We start from the raw sequence: 18,444 nt of genomic DNA on the forward strand, positions 1-18,444 counted from the left end.
CAGCGTGACACTTTTTTTCATACCAACCATTGTTCGGCCTGTCTGATTTATAGTGTCGATTAATGTCATTTCTGTGACGCAGGCGTATGTGATGTAGGAACTGGATTGAAATAGCCAAAACACTTATCTCTTAGGACCCTTACAGGCAACAGTATCTCATCACTCTTAGCTGGATTTCAACCCTGGATTCTAGGGGTGAGACGCCATCTCGTTTCTTACCACTTTCCAGTTCATAAATATGAAGTAGGGTGAGAGATTTGTTTATGCATCAGTTTACATGATTAGAAGTCTTGTGCCTATTGCACATCTGTAGTATGCGGAAACGTTGCCTGTCACATTTCAATGTGTCATACATGCACGTTATTCAGCATAAGCCCCAGAATGGTTATTTGTCAACCATGCAGATTCACTGAAATATGGGCAGGTAAAAAGAAAGACTTGCATTTATATAGCACCTTTCATGACCTCAGGACGTTCCAAAGCAATTTACAGCCAATGCAGTACTTTTGAAGTATAGTCACTGTAGGAAACATGGCAGCCAATTTACGCACAGCAAGCTCCCGCAAACAACAATGAGATAATGACCAGATCATCTTTTGTAGTGATGTTGGTTGAGGGATAAATATTGGCCGGGACGCTGTGGAGAACTCCACTGCTCAACTTTGAATAGTGTCAAGGGATCTTTTACAGCCACCTGAGAGGACAGACAGGGCCTTGAATTAACGTCTCATTCAAAAGAATGCACCTCTGACAGTGCAGCACTCCCTCAGTGCTGCACTGGAGTGTCAACCTAGATTTTGTGCTCATGTTTCTGGAGTGAGACTTGAAATATTGACCTTCTGATGACTAAGCCAAGGCTGACCATTTTATTCCAAGACGCCTATCCTCTCAGAGGCTGGTGCTTGCCTGCTGTTACTCTCGCAGTTAACTTTAAGATCTCTGTGCATGTGCAACTCTTGTGCCTCAACAATTTTCTTGAGGAGAATTTGAAATACCAACACCAAAATATTTTTCTTTTGCTAAGTGTTGAAGGCTTTTATTCCTTTCCCTTCGCCAATTTGCAATAACTGGCTTCACCACTTCAGACAGTGGCCCCACGTTACAACCTTGTTGCTCCTGACACTGACTCTGATCCCACAACCCCCGCCGATGCTCCAGTCTACACAGCTGCTGCTCTGATCCCCGACTGTTGTTCCTGTGCTGATTTGTGTAGCTGCTCAGTCGCCTACAACTCCAGCCTGCACTTCCACCGCTCAGATCCCTGTGGCCATTTTCTACCCTCGGCTGTGCTCAGCTGCGTGGCCCTGTGCTCCACTCTTGGTTTCAGTCTGTAGGATGTTTTCAGTCCCAAACACTGAGGGCTAAAAATTCAGTTTGGGGCGCCAAGCTCGCCTGGGCGCCGGAATTACCGCTGCACGCGGAGCCACTTGCGCCATCCGGATATTCAGTTTCTGCGCCCCAAATGGAAGCGGGCCGTTAAACGAGGCTTCCCGCGCCCCACTTGGGGCGCTGAAACTGAATATCGGCGCGCTAAGGGCCGCAGCGCCACACGCTGCGGCACGGCAGGCTGCGGTACTGCAGGCCTTCCTCCCACTGTTAAGGGGGAGGTGCCTGCAACAGCGCGATCCCCGCTCGCGAGTGCCGGCAAATGAGCCCGGCACCAAGGAGAAGTGCCGGGCTCTCGGGAAACAGCCGGCAATGCCGCGGGGGGGGTGGGGTGGTGTAGGAGGCCGGGGACGGAGGTGCGGGCAGGCGGGCGCCGACAAAGCGGCCGGCCGCACCTCCACCTTAACTAGCGCCACTACCGCCACAGGTAGGCCCCTGTGTACCGGTCGCTATTTGCGGCCGGCGCTGAAGAGGCGGGCGCGACCAAATATGGCCATCGGGGCGATAGCGGGGCGCTGCGCACACCGATGACGTCATCGGTGGCGGCGCAGCGCTACAGGCTAACGCCGCCATTAGCGCCCCGCTAAATATCGCGGTAGGTGTGGCCAGTGGCGCAAAAGCCACTGAGTGCCCTCTTTGGGCGCAAACTGGTGGCGCAGGCCACTGAATTTCTAGACCTGAGTCTTCACTGCTCCCAAGTGCCTGCATCCCCTCAAATACTTAGTGCCCCCATCCCCTCAAATACTTAGTGCCCCCATCTGCTTGAGTGCAAGTGTTCCCTGACTGCTCAGCGTCTTCCACCTCAAGCCCTTGTGGTCAGTGCCCCTTGAGTGCTTATTACTCCCCTGACTTGTCACCGGGCCCCGACCTCCACAATCGTCACTGCCTCCACAGTTGCTCATTTCTTCCCCCCATTTTTAGTGCTCATTAGCCCCAGTACACCACAGTTCTCTCAAATACCAACCATCTCCAACAGCTTCCGAGTGCCAGAACATATCCTCATCTGAATGGTCCCAGACTCCCCCTAAAAGCTCCCATCTTGTAAGCCCTGGTCCCTCCCGCCACCCCCCCTCCCTCCCCAGGGGTTGGATCTGCTTGGCTCTCTTTGGCTTGTTTATGTGTAGTGGTTATGTTACTGGACTAGTAATCCAGAGAATGAGTTCAAATGTGGCAGTTTGAGAATTTGAATTCTGTTTTAAAAAGCTGGTGATCATGAATCATAGAATCATACAGCACAGAAGGAGGCCATTCGGCCCATCGAGCCCGTGCCGGCTCTCTGCAAGAGCACTTCAGCTAGTCCCACTCCCCCACCCTTTCCTCGTAGCCCTGCAAATTTGTTTCCTTCAGGTACTTATCCAATTCCATGAATCCAACTAATGTCCCTTACCGTCCTTACTTGGTCTGGCTTAGATGTGACTCCAGTCCCACACCAATGTAGTTGTCTCTTAACTGCCTTAGTGGTCTTGTTTCAGTTGTATCAAACCGCTAAGAAGGACTTGCTGTGCGCAAATTGATTTCTCCACCTTCTCAGGGCAACCAGGAATGGGCAAATAATGACAGCCTTGCCAGCAACATCCATATCCTGAGAATTTCTTTTTTAAACGTCCCCATTATGCAGTCATGGCTCAGTGGGTAGCACTGTTGCCTCAGAGTCAGAAGGTTGTGGAGTACCACTCCAGAGACTTCAGCACAAAATCTAGGCTGACACTCCAGTGCAGTACTGAAGAAGTGAGCAAAGCCACAAGAGATCAACTATGTTATAAAATAAATACATTGAGTGTCATATGATATAATGGCCTTGTTACAAAACAGTGTACTCTCCAACTCACCATGAACAAGCAAGATGAGATCCTGAGAGTGATAAACATCTCGACCTTTAGAAGGTAGTTGGGTCAATGGTATCTCCAGTCACGGTGATCTTCTGGAGCAAGCTTCATTACCTTCATGTTTCAAAAAGAAATTTCCCAGTTTTTTTTTAAAATTAGCATAAGTTTTTTTCCTTTTTTTTTGTCTCTCCCAGGAGATTGCTGAGGGAGCAAAGAGATGGGGTGTTGGTACGTGTAAGTTGCACCATGCTGGGACCGGGCACGCTCAATGGACCAGCTGGTCTTTTCCTGTCCTTTTTTGTGTGATCATAACAATGTTATGGGCGATCTGATGAGATAGATATTATTGACCTTCCGACTGCATTTAGTGCTTCATTACCATTGTGTGAACTTTAAAGGGGCACTACCTTCATGAGAAGTGTTTGGTAAACCTTACTTCATTTTCAGACACGTGACAAAGTGACACAAATTGCATTTGCTTGCCATTTTTACATGATAGTGCCACGATTAAACGAATGAAACTTTTCTTCCTCCGCAAACAAAAATTGATTGCCAAATACATTTTCCTGAAAACATTGCCCCTTTAAACAGAGATGAATAAATACAACTGCCAGGCATGTGGTTATGATATATATGCAGTGTACTACCTCTTTTTTTTAAACTCCCACCGGGGACTGTTCTTAGATGCTATCTGTGTTAAACAGGTCAAAGGTTTGTCAGTGTCCCCTGGGCAGAACAGCATGCAAAAGGGTGCAGTATTTATTCACTTCAGTCATTACACAGCCAACAGGAAACAAGACATTTAAAATGTGTCTCTTTAAAGTTTGATCCCGATCTAGCTCTCACGTTGTGCTTTTGTTCTGTTCTCTTTATTACAAATAAAGCAACTTAGGAAATATGGACATTGTGACCACAGCTATCTTGAAGTCACGCATCAGAATACCCCTCCCCTCTCCACCCCAGGGATTGGTCAAGCTGAGTCGAGCGTAGTAGCAGAGTCGGGTGACCACCGCAAGCAAATTAATGTGGAAAACCCAAATGTGAGGGTGGGGGGTGGTCCTCCAAATGCAGATCCACAATCTCTAGGGGGATGTGGGTATCTGCTTCTCTGAAGCAGAGTAATGGGGACTCCCACACTGTTGTTATTTTTAGAACAGCGGACCCACCCCGAACTTTCATGACTTCATAGTGCTCCATTGTGAGCTTTTACAAGTTTTATTGTCTTGGTCAATTGAGTGCACCCTTTCTGTACACCTTAAGGCACTCAGGCCTAGAAATTCAATCCTGCCTGAAAACGGGCACACAGGTGCTGGGGCGTGGACTGCACACACTCGTTCATGTGGTCGCAGGGAGATGCTGCGACCTGCAGCCAGGCCCTCAAGGCCAAGAGCTCCTCGAGGTCTCCCACCACCATCATCTGAAGTGTCCTCAATGGAAACTCAGCAACCTTCCCTCTCCCGGGCTGTAGCTACTGGAGATACTCTTTGTCGGAGCACGAGGATAGTTAACCGAGCACACAAGTATGAAGTGAGTTGCTGTAGTAAGCTTCTTCATTCTGGATCTGGTGTAGGTGTTAATATTTTTAGTAAAGTGAGGGCAATCAGATGGTGGTTGTGAGGACCGCAGTTATATGGATAGCAGGTGGATTGGGGCTGGGCAGGATTGGTTCAGGTGAAGCACTCTTTGATGAGTTGCTCTCTGAGAACTTTGGCAGCTAAGGGGACTGGTGGGCGATGCTGCTCCTGCTCTTCCTCTTCCTCCTCCACTACTTCTTCCTGCCCAGGTGGTATAAGGGTTGGTCCCTCTGGGTCGCAAAATTATGCAGTATGCAGCATACCATGACAACGGAGGTCGCCAAAAGGTCAGTTTAATAAAAAATGTTAAATGGTCCTGTGGTGCCAGGAGGATCTGCAGGGCTCCCCCAACTCCAGTATCCTGAATGCCAGCACCGCGCCTTCCCCCCACCCCCCCCCCACCACAGATTGCTAGTCTATGCCCCCTCCCGGCACTTACCTTTGAGTCACTGCCTGCAAAGCAAACAGTACAAAATTCATCTATTTAATATGGGCAAGCTGCTTATGGAATCATGCCAGGCACTGGTAGCTCACCTAAATAATATTTAAGTTTGCAAATCATATACCTTTGTGTTCCATGACTGCCAACTTCTTGTACTTGCGGCACTGTTTGACAACCAACAGTGGCCACTGCAGCCATGCTGTGGGCAGAAAACTCTTCTATGCTATTCAGACGATCGTAAGATAATTATGCATGAGGAAGGCCATTCGACCCATCTTGATTCATCCATCCAGAAATAGCTAAATAGCCCAAGCCATAGGATTTTAGAAAGGATAGAGAAATTGAGAAAGAAGGGGAAGTAGCAATATTGATAAAAAGACACAATTATCACAGTAGAATGGATTTCAGTAAGAACATAAGAACATAAGAAATAGGAGCAGGAGTAGGCCATTTGGCCCTTCAAGCCTGCTCCGCCATTCAATAAGATCATGGCTGATCTTCTACCTCATCTCCACTTTCCTGCACTATCCCCATATCCCTCGATTCCCTTAATATTCAAAAATCTATCGAGCTCTGTCTTGAATATACTCAACGACTGAGCCTCCACAGCCCTCTGGGGTAGAGAATTCCAAAGATTCACCACCCTCTGAGTGAAGAAATTTCTCCTCATCTCAGTCCTGAATGGCCGACCCCTTTTTCTGAGACTGTGACCCCTGGTTCAAGACTCCCCAGCCAGGGGAAACATCCTCCCTGCATCTACCCTGCCAAGCCCTGTAAGAATTTTGTATATTTCAATGAGATCACCTCTCATTCTTCTAAACTCTAGAGAATATAGGCCTAGTCTACTCAATCTCTCCTCATAGAACAATCCCCCATCCCAGGAACCAGTCTGGTGAACCTTCGTTGCACTCCCTCTATGGCAAGTATATCCTTCCTTAGGTAAGGAGACCAAAACTGTACACAATACTCCAGGTGTGGTCTCACCAGGGCCCTATATAATTGCAGTAAGACGTCTTTACTCTTATACTCAAATCCTCTTGTATTAAAGGCCGACATACCATTTGCTTTCTTAATTGCTTGCTGTACCTGCATGTTAACGTTCAGTGATTCGTGTACAAGGACACCCAGGTCCCTCTGAACATCAACATTTCTCAATCTCTCACCATTTAAAAAATACTCTGCTTTTCTATTTTTCCTATCAAAGTGGATAACTTCACATTTTTCCACATTATATTCCATTTGCCATGGTCTTGCCCACTCACTTAGCCTGTCTATATCCCCTTGAAGCCTCCTTGCTTCCTCCTCACAACTTATATTCCCACCCAGCTTTGTATCATCAGCAAACCTCGATATATTACATTTGGACGATAGCAAAATACTGCAGATGCTGGAAATCCGAAATAACAACAGAAAATGCTGGAAAAACTCAGCAGGCCAGGCAACATCCGTGGAGAGAGAAATAGAGTTAACGTTTCAGGTCGAAACCCTTTGTCAAGACTGAAAAAGCACAGGAAATGAAACAAATTAAAAGGCCAGTTCGGGGGCTGGGAGAGAACAAAAGCGAAGTGAAGAGACATTAAGAGGTATTCAAAACGAGATGAGATGGTGATAGGACTAGTGGAGACAGAAGACAGCTCTAGATGAGGTGTGAAATGCGCTGGCAGAATGGGAGACAGCTGCCATGTGGGAGAGAGAAAAGGGGGGGAGGGCCAAAACAAAGGTGTGGATAAAAAATATAAGTAAAAATGTAATGGGGGCCGAGGTTATGACCTGAAATTGTTGAACTCGATATTGAGTCCGGAAGGCTGTAAAGTGCCTAATCGGAAGATGAGGTACTTTTCCTCGAGCTTACGCTGAGCTTCTGTGGAAAAATGCAAAAGCCCGAGTACGGTGAGCTCTGAGTGGGAATGGGGTGGTGAATTAAAATGACAGGCGACCGGAAGCTCGGGGTCATCCTTACGGACTGAATGGAAGTGTTCCGCAAAGCGGTCACCCAATCTGCATTTGGTCTCCCCAAAGTAGAGGAGACCACATCGTGAGCAACGAATACAGTATACTAGATTGCAAGAAGTACAAGTAAATCGCTGTTTCACCTGGAAGGGGTGTTTGGGGTCCTGGACAGTGGGAAGGGTGGAGGTATAAGGGCAGGTGTTGCATCTCCTGCGCTTGCACGGGAAGGTGCCAGGCGAAGGGGAAGGGCTGTTGGGGGTGATAGAGGAGTGGACTAGGGTGTCTCGGAGGGAGCGGTCCCTACGGAATGCTGAAAGGGGAGGGGAGGGGAAGATGCATTTGGTGGTGGGGTCACGTTGGAAGTGGCGGAAATGGTGGAGGATGATCCGTTGAATGTGGAGGCTGGTGGGGTGAAAGGTGAGGACAAGGGGAACCCTATCATGGTTCCGGGAGGGAGGGGCAGGGGTGAGGGCAGAAGTGCGGGAGATAGAACGGACCCGGTCGAGGGCCGTATCAACCATGGTAGAGGGGAATCCTCGGCTGAGGAAAAAGGAAGACATGACGGAAGCACTGATGTGGAAGGTGGCATCGTCGGAGCAGATGCAGTGGAGACGGAGAAACTGGGAAACTGTTACATCCAAATCATTGATGTGTACCCACCCATAGGGTCATCAGAAATGCCGGTTTCAGGCATGCACAGTGCATGCACTGGAAACCGGCATTTTCGATCTGTCAAGAATGCTCTTGACAGATCCTCCAGCTGCCCTGGAGAAGGGCCTCTGCGGGCGGATAGTTCTGCTTTTTGGAGACCCTCCGCCCACAGAAAACCCTTACAATTCTTACGCCTAGTAAAATTTATCATTTAAAAATACTTTTAAACAAAGGTAAGTTTATTTTTAGACCCGTAAAAAACTTAATTATTTTTTTCAAAAAATTAAATTTTTGTTTAAAATACTTAATTTGTTGTCATTTCAAGTCATTTTAAAAATGTGATTTTTTTTCCACTTTATTTAAAGTTTTACTATGTTTTTGGGGTGATCTCTATTCATATATTTGACAGGTCTTCCTGTCAAATGTATGAAGGGAGATTCCCTTCTGTGATTGTCTCCCCATGGCCCACGTGATCCCAGGGACGCTGCGAACTACATGCGCCCCTGGAATACATGGACCCTGCACACTTCAAGTTTGGAGAGGCCCAGGACCGGAAGCGCGTGCGTCCCGGGAGCCCTCAGGTAAGGGCGCAGATTTTTCCAGATCGCAGGCCTCCGCCCAGCGGGAGGCCTGCGATCAGAAAATATGGGCCTAAGTAAGAGTGATCGGGAAGTGGAAAAAGTATGGGTAGAGTTTTTCTTACTCATTCTGGAGATATGGGCATTGCTACCAAGGCCAGTATTTATTGCCCATCCCTAGTTGCCCTTGAGATGGTGGTGGTGAGCCTTCTTCTTGAACCGCTGCAGTCTCTGTAGTGAAGATACTGTTAGGAAGGGCGTTCCAAGATTTTGTCCCAGCGACGATTAAGGAAAGGCAATATATGTCCAAGTCAGGATGGTGTGTGACTTGGAGAGGAACTTGAAGGTGATGGTGTTCCCATTCGTCTGCTGCCCTTGTCCTTCTAGATGGTAGAGTTTGTGGGTTTGGGAGGTGCTGTCGAAGAAGCCTTAGCGAGTTACTGCAGTGCATCCTGTAAATAGTACACACTGCAGCCGTGGTGCGCCAATGGTGGAGGGAATTGATGTTTATGGTAGTGAATGGGCAGCCGATCAAGCGGACTGATTTGGAACAGCAAAGGATGCAAGACAGGTCAAAGTGTCTACAGACCTTCTGATAGTAATGATGTAGAACCAACAAGGGAATGCCATACTGGGTTTAGTCATGAGTAACAAATCAGAATTGCTTAACAATCTGACCGTACAGGAGCATCTTACAAATAGTGGCCAAAATATGATTAAATTTGAGATTAGGTTTGAGAGGGAGAAGGGAAAGTCACAAACAAAGGTTTTAAATTTAAGTAAGGCAAACTTTTAAAGGATGAGAAATAAATTGGCCCCAGTAAACTGGGCTAAACTGTTAATGGGTAAACCTACAGACAAACAGTGGGAAGTATTCAAAGATACAAAACTACATACCCTAAAAGGCAAAGGCTCTACTTGTATTGTTAAGCAACCATGGTCAACAAATGAGGTAAAAGACAGTATCAAGCTAACAGAAAAGGCTAACACAAATGCAAGGAAAAGTGGAGTCCCAGTGGACAGAGGGAGCTATAAAAAGCAACAAAGGGATACAAAGTAATAAGAGGTGCAAAAGGGAAATATGAAAATATCCTGCAAGGAACATCAAAGTTAACAGTAAAAGTTTTTATAAATATATTAAGAGAAAGAGAGTGGTAAAGGGAAATGTGTGCCCATTAAAGACAGATGTAGGTGAGACTATAATGGATAAGAGAATGGAAGACTTGTTAAATGAGTACTTTCTATCCATTTTCACAGTGGAGGAAGAGGACAAAATGCCAATGGTACAAGGGAACCTAAAATATACGTCAAGAGCTTGGTGGATTTAATATAAGTTTAAAAAATGGTAATGGGAAAATAATGGGACTTAAGATAAACAAGTCTCCAGGACCTGATGGTTTCCACCCCAGGGTATTAAAAGAAATAGGTGAGAAAATTGTAGATACATTAGTCATAATTGTAAGAAGCTCTCTAGATTCAGGATTTGTGCTTTTAGTTTGGAAAAACTGCAATAGTCATGCCATTATTTAAGCAGGGTGAGAAGGAGAATCCAAGTAACTACAGACCTGTCAGTTTAACATTAATTGTGGGGAAATTAATGGAATCTATGGAATCCATCAGAAACAAAGTGACTGAGCACTTGTACAAGTACCGGCTGATCAAAGAGAGTTAGCATGAATTTGTGAAGAGTAGGTCATGTCTGACCAATCTAGTTGAGTTTTTTAGGAGGTCACTAGCATGGTGAATAGGGGGGAAGTGTCTATGAATGTTGCCTATTTGGACTTCCAGAAGGCATTTGATAAAGTTCCGCACAAGAGATTATTAGAAAAAATTAGAGCGCATGGACTTAGAGGTAACCTTGTGACATAGGTCGAAAACTGATTGGGAGGTGGAGTCGGAGAACAGGGATAAAGGGTTTGTCTCTGATTGGCAGGATGTGATAAGTGGTGTTCCCGAGGGATCTGTACTGGGGCCTTAGCTTTTCACTATATATATATATTAATTAATTGGATGAAGGAATAGAGAGTTGTATATCCAAGTTTGCAGGTGACACTAAATTAGGAGGCACAGCAAGTGAGTGGGCAGATGGAGTTCAATGTGGAGAAGTGTGAGGGCATCCACTTTGGATCTGACAGATATTTTCTTAATGGTGAGAGACTACAAACTGTGGAGGAGCAAGGGGATTTAGGTGTCCATGTACATAACTCACTGGAAGCCAGTGCACAGGTGCAAAAGGTAATCAAAAAGGCTAATGGTATGTTGGCCACCTCAAGGGGGTTAAAATACAAAGTGGGGGAGGAAGTGATGCTTCAGTTGTACAGAGCCTTGGCCAGACTCCATCTGGAGTACAGCATTCAGTTTTGGGCTCAGAAAGATATATTGGCCTTGGACGAGGTACAGCACAGATTCACCAGAATGGTATCAGGGTTTAAAGGGTTAAATTATGACGACAGGTTTGTATTTTCTTGAGTTTAGATGGTTGAGGGGTGATCTAATTGTGGTATTTAAAATGATTTAGGGATTCGATAGGGTAGATACAGAGAAACAATTTCTTCTGGTGGGGGAATCCAGAACAAGGGGCACAAATGTAAAATTATAGCTAGGCCATTTAAGAGTGAAACTGAGAAGCACTTTTTCATACAAAGGGTAGTGAGACTCCAGAACTGTTGAATTGAAACGTTCAAGACTGAGATTGATAAATTTTGTACGGTAAGAGCATCAAAGGATATGGAACAAAGGCGGGTAATTGAAGCTGAGGTACATCAGCCATGATCTAATCGAATGGCGGAACAGGTTTGAGGAGCGGATTGGCCTCCTTCTGGTCCTAGTTCCAGAGAGATCTCAATGTCCACCCTTTGTAACATCCAATTCTTTCTCAAACGATTCCAGCATTTTTGCCACTACTACCCTGTCTGGAAGTTTATTCTACATGTTGATCACTTATTGAAAAAGAATTTCCTGATATCAATGTCAACCTGCGTCCACTTGTTCTACTCATGCAGTATAAATTAAAGGAATGTTCTGGGTTAACTTTTTCTATACCCGTAACAATCTTGTATACCTCTATTAGATTGCCTCTCAGAAATCTCCTTTATAGGCTGAAATGCACATGTTTCTCTAGGCTTTCCTGATAACTCAGACACCTGACACTAGGGATAAGCTTCATGATTTTACTTTGTGATGCCTCCAGCACTTGAATGTCTCCTTGTGTCTTTGAAGTATTCATGCTGCAGTCTAACTAGAGCACTATATTCTCTGACTTGTATTCTGCTGTTTTGGCCATGTAGTTCAACATTCTATTGGTTTTGTTAATTGCTGCTCTGCATTGGTTCGATATATTTAACATTGAGTCCACTAAAACTACTAGGTTCATTTCAGTTTCATCCTTAGCTATTCATGGAGTATGTGTATTGTCTATTTTTCCTTCCTTCTTTACACTTGCCTGCATTAAATTTCATCTGCCATTGTTGTCATATCTTGTCCAACTCATTCTAATTTCTGAGCTGCCACTTTTGGTTCCACTGTCCCACCTTGTTTTGGTATCAACTGAAAATTTGACTATTAAGTTTCTCAACCCAGATCACTGATGTAAATTAGAAACAGTAGTGGTTCCAGAACTGAGCCCAAAGGGACCGACTTAACCACCCCCACCCCTCCACAACCTCAAATAGCTCCTCAAATGATTACTCATTGTTTTCCACCTTTCAGCCAGTTTCTTATCCATTCCCAGGGATTACCCTGAATCCACACAGCTTTGAGTTGAATGAGCATCCTTTCATGTGGAACACTGTCAAAGGCCTTTTGGAAGTCAAGGTGCAACATGTCACAGGGCTTTCCAAAGTTGCACTTGGGTTGTCACTTCCTCAAAAAAGTTGAGGAGGTTGGTCAGGCAGTACCTTCCCCTTGTGACTCCATGAGCTGTTAACTAGGCTTCTGTCACCATGTGCTTGTCTTTCACTCAGTTAGCTAATTACAGTTCTGAGTTAGAGTTCAGGATTACCTTTCTGTTCATTTTACTCTGCCCTCCCCCCAAACCAGGCAATTCTGCATGAGCTTCTCTTGATTGGCCTTAACAGTCCTTAAGAAGAAATATTTTCCCAACTGATATTCTTTCACATATTTTGGGATGGGAGCAAGACAGAGTAATGGTGTGTTAATTGCTTTCTAGTCTTTGTCACCTTGTACAACACAGAGCAAAATACACCTCATAAGTTTTGAATTAATAAGAATGGTAAAGTTTTCTGCATTGGATTTAAAGCGATTTGTTTTTGTTTCCTGTTGCTGCCCTCACTCTAGTTTGTCAAACATGATGTTATTGCACTGTATGTTGGAAGATTAGAACTAACTTCCTTTTTTTAAACCAAATGCAGGTCGTGCATTCTAGACTGGTGCAATGATTTGTGTGCGTCAGAAGAACTTCTGTTTCAGCAAAAATAAAGAACTGATTTCAATATTTAATTAGCAAAAATGAATGGTGAGATTATGTAGCTTTAAAAGCAACATTTTTAGATCTTTTGTTTAAGTGACCAGTTGCCAGATCGAATTCCCTTTCTCCGCCTCCTCATAACACAGTAACCTGCTGAGCAGATTGCTGTAAATAGATTTTCATGCCTGCAAAACCAAAGGTTACAGTTATATTATGCAACGCTGGTAAGGAACGCAGTAACCCATTCATGTGAAATTCCTGTCTTCTTACGACAGTGACTCCACTTCAAAAGTACTTCATTGGCTGTAAAGCGCTTTGAGACGTCTGGTGGTCGTGAAAGGCGCTATATAAATGCAATCAAACCCGGCACTAAGCTCATGGTCTACAGGGCAGCAGTGATACTCGCCCTGCTGTATGCCTCAGAGACATGGACCATGTACAGCAGGCACCTCAAAGCACTGGAGAGGTAACACCAACGCTGCCTCCGCAAGATCCTGCAAATCCATTGGCAGGATAGGCGCACCAACATCAGTATTCTTGCTCAGGCCAACATCCACAGCATCGAAGCTCTGACCACGCTCAATCAGCTCCGATGGATGGGTCACATCGTCCGCATGCCCGATACGAGACTCCCAAAACAAGCGCTCTACTCGGAGCTCCGGCACAGCAAGAGAGCCCCAGGTGGGCAGAGGAAACGCTTCAAGGACACCTTCAAAGCCTCCTTGAAAAAGTGTAACATCCCCATCGACACCTGGGAATCCCTGGCCCAAGACCGCACAAAGTGGAGGAGAAGCATCCGGGAAGGCGCCGAACACCTCGAGTCTCTTCGCCGGGAGCAAGCGGAAGCCAAGCGCAGGCAGCGCAAGGAGCGCACGTCAACCCAAGCACCCCACCCACCCGCCCCTTCAACCACCATCTGCCCCACCGGTGACAGAGACTGTAGGTCCCGCATTGGACTCATCAGTCACCTGCGAATTCATTTTTAATGTGGAAGCAAGTCATCCTCGGTTCCGAGGACTGCCTAAGAAGAAGAAGAAGATATAAATGCAAGTCTTTTGTTTTCTATTTTAGTGATCTCAACCCATTTATTTGAAACAGGTTAATAACACCTTTTGTTAAAATGGTAAGCAGGGGAATTTCAAATGAATGTGTTAGTCTACTTATCACTAACATTGTGCAGGGTGCTTTCAACCCCCAGACATTTAATACTCATAATCACCTGATCAGCAAAATGGAGTATCACTTTGGTAATGTTGGCCATTGTTACAATAATGTAACAGTAAAAATAAAGTTCAAAAAGTTCCCAGGATGTTGCTTGGACTGCATGGGACCTGTTTCTTAGATGTTTCTCACATCTCTTGCCTGAAGCCGTTTTTATATTGAGACTTGCACTGATGACAGGTGTGCAGTTTCCTGCTGTCGTTGGCTGAAAGACGGTAACCTGTAAAGACCCAAGACCCAACAAGCGAGATCTGCACTGAGGTGGCGAGTCTCTGAGGGTTTTGTCCCGGGTGCATATATTTAATGTAAAAATGTCTTAAGGTAAGTTTATATCCAAAACATATCACACTATTTGCCAAATGTGAAGTCAAAATTGCTTCCCATTGATACAATATAGTATAACTAGCTTATCAGAATCTAATAAGGCAAAGGCAGAAATAAAAACAAAGGATGCTGTTTATAGATGTCAATGTATTTCCAAAATCTTTGTTTTTTATTTCAGATCTCCAACTCTTTTTATTTGTACTAATATTATGGCCAGATTACATTTCATTAGTGCTAGTCACACTTGTCAACAGATACTAATCTATATTTATTTTCTCATTATGAATATTGTACAGCATGAAATATGAACATGAAAAACTGATGGGCAGGAAAAGACCAGTTGGTCCATGAAGCCTGCCCCACACCATGATGGCCAAAGCATCATGACTAAAGACATCTTCCCTCCCCCCAATTCCCACCTACCCCCACAGCTACGTAATCTGGGAGAAGCCAAAAACCAGAGAAAAAACCCTGCCTGCTGATTTCTTGGACTGTATCACGCCATCTTGTTTTGAGGCTGATACTAATTGCCTTAGCAATGCTCTGTGCATCACAATTAATCAAAAATGCTGACCAATTGCGAGACAAACAGTGCAACCCCTGTGCAATTGCCAAGTCACATTTTCTATAGTGTTAATCGATGGCATAGCATTGTTAGTACTTTAAAACCCCAAGTGGCTGAAGGCATCTGGTCAGTGAGATACTGAAAACACAATGCCAAGGTAGTAACGTTTTTAATACCATTATAAAGCCGACTATTCTGGTTGCTTTCTATGTCACAGTACCGTTCAGGTGCCAACCAGTGCCACCATAGGCAAATTTTATTCCATCACTCACTTGCTCAGGTTGATCCCTCCAGTCGGAAATAAAAACCAAACCAAACTTCTTTGCACTTGCTAATCGCTTCAGCATCTTGGATTTAAGAGCAGTAACCACATGAATATCCATGTGTCTCCACTGAGGAGATTTGTCAGAAACAGGAAAGGTTTGCTGTCATTGAGCACTCTGGTAGTATGTGGTGCTCTCTCTATAATCACAGCTGGATGTGTCAATTTCTCTGCTTCCGCCACGATTCCTTCTCTGAAGCCAGAGAGCCGGCTGCTTGGTAAGTGTGGACCCTACAGTAGTTGTCTGTTATATCCAGTGTGTGTGCTTAATATTATTTTCTCTCCTTCATAGGTTATGGTCATAAACCCTGGCTTAATCAAGGCTGCTGTGCGAAACCTTCATACCAAAGCACCACAGCAGTACTCCGACACATCAAGCACCATTTAAGGTATTAATGATACATTTTATTTGTATAGATTTTACATGGGATTGATTAAGAAGCTCTGCCAATTTTGTGTTGCTTTTTACTACCTGCACAACATGTCAACCATCTATGTTATTTTTGACGCCCTATCAAAAAGGAAACAGCAAGTATTGGGGTAGAGGAGGAAATGCCAAACACAGGTAATGCTATCACTCGGAGTCATTAAAAGGGTAGCAACATCCTCATGGAGATATTTAGATTCTATGGATGACAAAGACCTTTTCTTATCTCCTGAGGATCCTACCATATATCCATCCTTTGACTTTTCAATCACTGACAGCTGTTCTGGCTCTCTCCTACTAAGGTTTCCTTGGAGGAGAAAATGTAAGAACATGAATCCTTGTGACCCCCTCACGTTGTTTTAACCTTTGTTCTAATTTTTTCCCAGTCCTGGCTATCCTATTTTGCAAAAGGAAGTCTAACTTTACTGCTGTCCTCTGCCTGATTTATGTGGTGCTAATCAGGTAAACAGCAGTGGGATGTGAGCGATGTCCTTGCCCACTTTAGCGGCCACCTAATTTTTCACCAACAACCGGTGTAAAAAGCTGCCTATTTCCAGGCTGATGTATGAAGAAGTTAATGATGTAGTGTCTAGAACTAGGAGGCATAGTCTCAGGATAAGGGGTAGGCCATTTAAGACTGAGATGAGGAGGAATTTCTTCACTCAAAGGGTTGTGACTCTTTGGAATTCTCTGCCCCAGAGGGCTGTGCATGCTGAGTCTTTGAGTATACTCAAGGCTGAGATAGATAGATTTTTGGACTCTAGGGGAATCAAGGGATATGGAGGTCAGGCGGAATATTAGAGTTGAGGTGGATGATCAGCCATGATCCTATTGAATGGCGGAGCAGGCTCGAGGGGCCGTAAGGCCTACTCCTGCTCTTATTTCTTATGTTCTTATGTTCTAGTGACATCATAAGCTCCATTGTCCATCATTCCCACCTCATTTGCACTGATTCATAATCGCACTTGTATAACTGGGGAGCCGGGTTGCTAGGCGCCATGAAAATGGCAGAAGAGAATTTAAAGGGATGAGTGAATGTTTACAGGTGCCGTTAATAGCTTATTACTCTGTCAATTTGTTTTTTTTTACTGTTGCCAACTAGCTTGTTTTCTGCTTTTGTGCCACTTGCCGAGGGGTTGCCTTTCTACTCTGCACCCACTAAAGACAGGGCACAATCGAGTTCCTCTTACTGCAGTTGGGCATAAAAGATTGCCTGGGTATAGCGCATAGTGCAAAATTGGGCAGAGGATCGCAGGCACGTAACAGAGCCTGCCTGATATTTTTGTGCTATTTAACACTATCGATGGAAAATCAAGCAGGCTAAATTGTATGCGTGCGGTCCTACTTGCCTGAATTTCCTCTATAGGCTGTCCCCAATGATCATTTCTGCCCAAGCGCAACAAGAGTTGCTTTAAGATGTGCCTAATGTAATGTCAGCAAATTTTCAGAACTTGGTGAGCATTCATCCCTGATTTGTTTGACATACATAATGGGGCTTATTTTCCTAGCCCCCTCAACCCCCTGCCTCCGACCAGGTGCCTAACACCTGGAAGTGAGGGAAGAAAGTAGGCCCGGGACGCCTGCAGCAATAGCAAAGTGTCCTTACGTTGTTACGGGGCTGCCCGTGACCTAACTCGCACCAGGTCCCGTTCACCCATCACCCCAGTGCTCGCTGACCTACATTGGCTCCCGGTTAAGCAATGCTTCGATTTCAAAATTCTCATCCTTTTCAAATCCCTCTATGGCCTCGCCCCTCCCTATCTCTGTAATCTCCTTCAGCCCCACAACCCCCCGAGATATCTGCACTCCTCTAATCCTGGCCTCTTGAGCATCCCTGATTATAGTCGTTCAACCATTGGTGGCCGTACCTTCTGTTGCCTAGGTCCTGAGCTCTGGAATTCCCTGCCAAAACTCTCCGCCTCTCTACTTCTCTTTCCTCCTTTAAGACGCTCCTTAAAACCTACCTCTTTGACCAAGCTTTTGGTCACCTGCCCTAATTTCTCCTTATGTGGCTCGGCGTCATATTATTTGTCTTTTAATACTTCTGTGAAGTGCCTTGGGATGTTTTACTACATTAAAGGCACTATATGAATACAAGTAGTTGTTGTTGTTAAGTACCAGCCCTAACTTTCTGTGGCGTGCTTACTTTGTTTTAACAGCGCAAATGCATCAAGTTTCTGAAATTCATGGGGAGGTTGACGGTGAGTTTCTGTTATCATGAGGTTAACGGCAGAGTGGCACAAATTGTCCGGCAATTTTTGGCAGTTTGCAACTCTCGAGGTATCTCTTCCTCACCACAAATTGCTGGGATATTTACATGCTAATAACGGTGTGTACATTAAACTCGACGCTATTTTTCCAGCAAATTCTGGGCCATTGTAAAAAGTTGACAGGAAGTGTGTGTAGATACAAGATTTTTAATATAGATATCTATATCTTGCTAAAAATCTGAATTCTATGTATACTTCCTGTCTGTACCACTTGAATTCCTGTTGTCACATTTTGTCGCACTATTTGGGGGAACTTTTACTCTTCCTCGCTTGTGCAGTTAAAATGGAATGAAACTATTTCCTGCCCGTTCCTGCCGATTTCTGACTTTTAACACCGTTGGTTTTGGCAGTGGATGGGTTTTCCACCGGACTCAGGCGGGAGCCTCATGCATAATTGTTTATGGAGGTCCTATCACGTCAATAGGACCCTGATGGCATTTTAACCAGGGCCTGAGTGGGGAAACTATTCAAGGCTTTCCAAC

General features: G+C 45.0%; 1 long non-coding RNA gene across 1 annotated transcript in view; it reads left to right on the forward strand.

Annotated features, from left to right (window-relative positions):
* Positions 1–18,444, forward strand: part of LOC147117805 (uncharacterized) — a 138,106-nt gene that overhangs the window by 87,805 nt on the left and 31,857 nt on the right. Inside the window, exon 3 of the long non-coding RNA XR_015078309.1 lies at positions 15,558–15,654. This is a non-coding gene — a long non-coding RNA (uncharacterized LOC147117805). The remainder of the gene's footprint in view (positions 1–15,557; positions 15,655–18,444) is intronic.

Source organism: Somniosus microcephalus, chromosome 5 (genome assembly GCF_052327205.1).
Source record: "Somniosus microcephalus isolate GS21.2 chromosome 5, FLI_Smic_1.0, whole genome shotgun sequence".
In the NCBI taxonomy this organism is placed as follows: Eukaryota; Metazoa; Chordata; class Chondrichthyes; order Squaliformes; family Somniosidae; genus Somniosus; species Somniosus microcephalus.